The sequence below is a fragment of the Strongylocentrotus purpuratus genome, unplaced genomic scaffold, assembly GCF_000002235.5.
Source record: "Strongylocentrotus purpuratus isolate Spur 01 unplaced genomic scaffold, Spur_5.0 spur5_contig_833, whole genome shotgun sequence".
Classification (NCBI taxonomy): domain Eukaryota; kingdom Metazoa; phylum Echinodermata; class Echinoidea; order Camarodonta; family Strongylocentrotidae; genus Strongylocentrotus; species Strongylocentrotus purpuratus.
Window position 1 is genome coordinate 556,627 of NW_022145539.1, and position 5,559 is coordinate 562,185.

Genomic DNA, 5,559 nt, shown 5'->3' on the forward strand with positions numbered 1-5,559 from the left:
GGCATCATGGCGTATTTTCGCGATTAAAGGAGGCATGTCAATTTTTCACATTTTGCGTGTATTCTCTATGGGACATGACTTTTTCTCAAAACTGGATTCTACATTCTCGTCTGTCGCGAGCAATATCTCTGTCGTTTTATCTTTGTTTACGCTGAGCTTTGAGTATGTTGTAGCTGAGACAATAAGCTATCACAAGTGTGCCATTTATTTCTCGATTAGATGACGGGATCATGCTCATATTTCACTTGCAAAGTGGGATTTGAGAATTTCATTTTCCGTTTACGTGTATTCTCTATGGGAAATGTTTTGGTATATCGGTAACGCGCTTGATTTCCGACCTCGAGGTCCCTGGTTCGAGTCCGGGCGTCTCCAACAATTTTTTTTTTTTTTTTTTTTTTTGACTTTTCAATGATCATAAAATTGAAAACAGACCACCTAATTCGTCACCATGACGAATTCAATTTCTAGTTTTTATTTCTTCCCGTTTTTTGTTTATCAGTTAACTCAAGATCGGTTGTGTTAATTTCTTTCAATTTCGACACAGTCATAGGTCATTGTCATGAGACGTGACAGTAACCTTTTCAAGGTCATCAGGTCATCGTGACGTCATCCAGGCGCCATTTTGTGAAATCACGTTATCCATCATATCTTCATGATGCATAAGCAAAGGTCATTCATATTCATATCACATATACTTCAGGTCAAGGGTCAACAAGTCATGTCATCAAAGGTCACATAAAGGTCATGACGCGCACGTACGCGCGCGTCAAGATTTAAAAATGCTCAAAATCACTTAACTATTAAAGGAGAGTACGAATCAGGTCATTTTAAGCATTTCAAAATTTTCCGTCCGTAAGTGTCACCGCGCGCGTTGCGCGCGCTCATAACGCGCGGAAAAGGTCAAATTCAAATTGTTTACATGATTTGGATTCCTCTTACCGTAAATGACAATTTACATTAATTTCAGTCACTCTTGACCTTTCATAAGGCCGTGAGCGTGCGTCAAAGTTCAAAATCCGCGCGTGCTGCTATGGGCAATATAATGTAAATTTGATCAAAACATGCTACTTTATAAATCGAAATAGCTCTTCAGATAGTCCGTCGACCCCATAGAGATATATACTTAATAAGGCTAGAGTGCGGACTCGTCATACGCGCCCGTTAAAAGCTCTGTGCGCGCATGGAGCGCGGTCCGCCATTACTAAAGAGGGCACAACTTCGAGAAATACCCAGATGTTCCCTTCGAAACTGTGCTACTGATAAGCAATGTGAAGCTTCATTTTTCGAGTTGATTTATCGGTTTTCGAGTATGAAACGTTATAATTGTGGTATTTTGCATAATGCATGAACCCTACTCATGCCTCAGTCATGGTATCTGGTGTAGGTCAAGATTAATTACGGGTGTTATGGTGAGGTAAAAGGGACACAAAAAGCTATTTACATTTCAGTATATCTTCAATTTTTCTTCCTCTTTGTCAATATAAAACTGCGATATTATGACATCAAATATTACTTGGCTTTCAACCAATCAGAATCAAGCATTTGGGACTTGTATTTGATATTTATGTCATGATATTAACCAAAGTTTTATGCTACAGGGCCAATGCCGGGGGTCAATGTCTTTCTAATTCAGTTATTATGAGAGCCAGGGTTTATTGATTTAAAACGCTTTAAAGGTTATATATTCATTTTATGTTTATGGCTATTATAAACAGATTGATACTTATAGATTTGGGATAGAGATGGGTATAGCTAGACACATAAATAGATGGATAGATAGATATAACATAGAAGGATAGGTAGATAATGGAAATGCAGATATAGGACGATACTGAAGATAGGAAGAGGGGAAAGGAAAGAATTATACACATTTATTTAAAAAAAAATTATGTTATTTACTCATCCAATCATTCATCTATCCATCCAAACATTCTTTTTCTTCTTCTTTCACTCATTTTATATCAAATTCACACCTTATGTCTTTCACCTAATCTCTATAAAATTTCTATATGTCTGAAAGAATAATTCAATTTTTTACAGTTCACTATAAATATATATGAATATTCTTTAAAAACAGCTGATCATTGATGTAATAATTATTTATTCACATCACCTTTTTTCTCCATAAATAATATTCTCCTTGATACAGTGTATTTCTTATTTTCTTCATCAACCAGTTTTAGAGAATAAACTTATAATTCAATTTTAAGGAAAAAAATGAATAAATGAACCTTTTATTACCACACGGCACACGTGTGTTGATATTCTACAGCATAGGCATTTAAGTTTTGACATTTTATTATACTGCAATAATACAACACAATTGAAAGGACAGACATTGCAAAAACAACACCTCAGATTTTAGCCCCAAATTTACTGTCACGGATCATAGGCAACACAACCACGACAAATTGATTCGCCACCAAAGACAAGCATTACACATCCCAAAACCGCCACAATAACTCCCAAAACATAAATGTCAGGAGGCCAATGTCTATGTGTCAAGATGTCAGCGATAACGAACACTTTATTAACTAGTCTTGGCTCCAAGCGCACGCAGGCGCGTTACATTTACTAATAATACAAAGACATTTCATCGAGTAATAAATGCAAACCAGAAAAAGTAATTGAGCATATATATTCCAAGTCACCTGTATTGCTATGAAGAACTATAATTGAAGAGACTTACATCTCAGGATACTGCACTACACTATTCAGTGAAACCTCATAGTAACATGGTCTTTTGACATCATTATTCATCAGGTATAATAATAAATTTGAAACTGATTACCCTCAAATGTACACAGTAGATACAACAAGCCAAAGAGTGCACAATCTTATGGGTTTACATCTAGTGACATTATTCCATATAATTGTTCTGTTATCAAATCTCTTCAAAAGCAGTTTTCCATTTTGGAACAAAATTCAAACCTATGTACAAAACGATCTATGGGTGTGTATATGGTGTGCAACTGTGCATTACACAAGCTTTTCAATTGCAACACATCTGTGAATTCTTCTCGTTTATTGAAAATGGGCTCACTTGATGTGAATTTCTTGCTTTTCATCTTTAATGATGTAAATCACTTGGTTGAGAGCAATCCAGACAATGTTATAAAAAAAGGTCTACATGTTTATCTCAGGTTATCCATACTGTACCTGCAGAATCAAAGCACATGTAGAGTGCAAATAATTTGCAAAAATTATAGCAACTGAATCAGATACAGCAGGTACAATTATGAAGCTTATAGAGTAAATATTCAAATACAGTGTACCTCACAACAACTCAAAATTCAAGTACATTTTGTTTAACCCCTAATTTAATCAACTCTTCTAAGTTCCACTTTAGTTTGCCTTCGTGTAAAGTTAACAAACAGAAAATTATGGTTAGGTTGTGCAACTGTCACAATGTGTCCCAAGAATTTTATTTCATTACACAGAACAAAAGTCTCAGATTGTTCTGTTTTTTTAAAAGATTATTGAAAGCTCTCTCCAGTTTTAAACGGCTTCACAGTCAATCATCCAGTGGATAAGCTATGCAGACAAGAGGCAAAATATAAAAGACTGATCTGTCTTTGTAGTTTGTACGAATGAAGTTCTATGTTTTGGTTTTTTTCCTGAAAATGCGTTCTCTCCAAAGTTGTGTTGAAGTAGGTCAAGCTGATCCTGGCTAATGAGCTTGCTTTCGTGGACTTCCTGCAAGAGAGTCCTGGTTTTTCCATCTCTCCTGTTTACCTTGTTTCACCACTTGAAGCTGTTTCTTGGCATCCTGCACTTGCTGTCTGGTTATATTCAGTTTCTAATCAACTCAGACAGAAAAAGAATAGTCATGTTCTTTTGTAATGTCATAGGGTTTCTTTGGAGGCACGGGAACACTTTCGGATGTTGTACATGGTTTTGCTGGGAGTCTTGAGCCATGGGTCTGTTTATAGGGAGGATGTCCAGGAAAGACGGTAGGCACAGCTCTAGGAATGAGATGTGGTGTGTAACATCCTTTCCTCTCTTGAGTGTATTCCTGCATTACAATAAAAGCAAATGGAAACAATAATGAGTTTTTTCACATAAAATGACAATTGTTCTACTATTCATGCTATTTCACGTGATTTTTAAGACTGAAACTGAAAGCAGCTTCCAGCCAAATAAATAAAATAATAATAATGTCAGCAAGTCATAAGCAAATTTGATAGAAATAGTGTAGTGTGCGGTGGGATTTTTAGGCTTGCCTAGCCTAGTTGGATAACTCCTGTGATGTGAAATATGGCAGGCTAGCCTGGCTTAGACCAAAAGCTTCAGTCTGGCTCCACTAGACCTCTGATTATATTATGGGGAATGTCAACAAATGTCAGTTTTATTAAAGAAATGACCCATATCAGACGGTTATTTCTGTCTAACCTGGCTTTGCTGTTCAGGCTTTAGAAATTAGAGACTAGAGTTTAGATCTAGAGTCTAGAGTCTAGATCTATCATCTAGCTCTAGTCTAGTCTAGTTAAAATATAAAGAAGCTGACATTTGATTTTTAATTTATCTTGAAATTAGATAAGATCAAATTAATTATATCATTTTATTCTAGACTTTTCTTTAATAGAATCAAGCTCATGGAGTTATATTTCCGAGTTGGACTCTCTGACTCTTGGAGTTGCGAGCGACTCCAGCGCAGCAGAATGTTCCCATCACCATCCCCAGAACCTTAACCCATGCCTGCCCCAGCCCGGCGGGCGTGGACTGGCGCGCTCCGCTGCTGCAGGAGCTGCCGTGGCTTGTCATGAGACAACCCGGGTACAGACTACAGTCACTGCATTATCTGCATAAACCAGGGAATAATTTTCCTCAAATTTTTTGATTAGCAATTTCAGCCGATGGATAAATATTTCAAATGAAACTCTGTACATTTCTATGGAAGAAAATTGCTACACAAAAGATATTTTGTAGGTCTATAGCAGTCATGCAAAAATGCATAGCAAATTGCGATGCGATACCAGGAAAATCCCTGATAAACTACATTTTTAGCTCTAAAATCTCCTTATTAATCAACATAACATTAAGAAGAACTTACTTGTGAAATATTATGCAGTTCCCTTTCTTTCTTCGGTTCGAACATCCAAATGCAACGCACGAACCTGGCTTCTTCAATTTTTCCACGTATGTTGTGCACAGTATCTTGTTGGGTCGTTTGTTTTTCTGCCCTCCTTAGTAATGGCGGCCACCGCTCCAGCTCGGAGCAGCAATTTGAGCGAGTACGCCCTCTAGTGTTTAGTAGTATATATCTCTATGGTCGACCCCCAATTTTTATATCATGGTTGGAGAAAGCATGAGTTGGAGATATGATTTCATACTACCCTGACTCGTACAAAGTGAAATAAAGTCATCATATTGGCATCTAAACTCAAACAAATGTATTTTGTTGATGACGTCATTTTTGTCTTTGTTTATTTGAGATTATCTCACTTATCGGTGATCGATCTTCTCCCAGATTTTGATATAATGTAGCTGAGATAATTCTCTATCAGAAATATGCCATTTATTTTTCATTTAGATGACGTCATCATAGTGAAATATTCG

General features: G+C 36.6%; 1 long non-coding RNA gene across 1 annotated transcript; it reads right to left on the minus strand.

The window, feature by feature from the left end:
- Positions 1–2,354: 2,354 nt before the first annotated feature.
- Positions 2,355–5,260, minus strand: LOC105438896. Its single transcript, XR_971109.2, has 2 exons — positions 5,054–5,260; positions 2,355–4,015 (listed from the first exon to the last, which is right to left on the minus strand). It is a non-coding gene; the product is annotated as an uncharacterized LOC105438896 (long non-coding RNA).
- Positions 5,261–5,559: the final 299 nt, after the last annotated feature.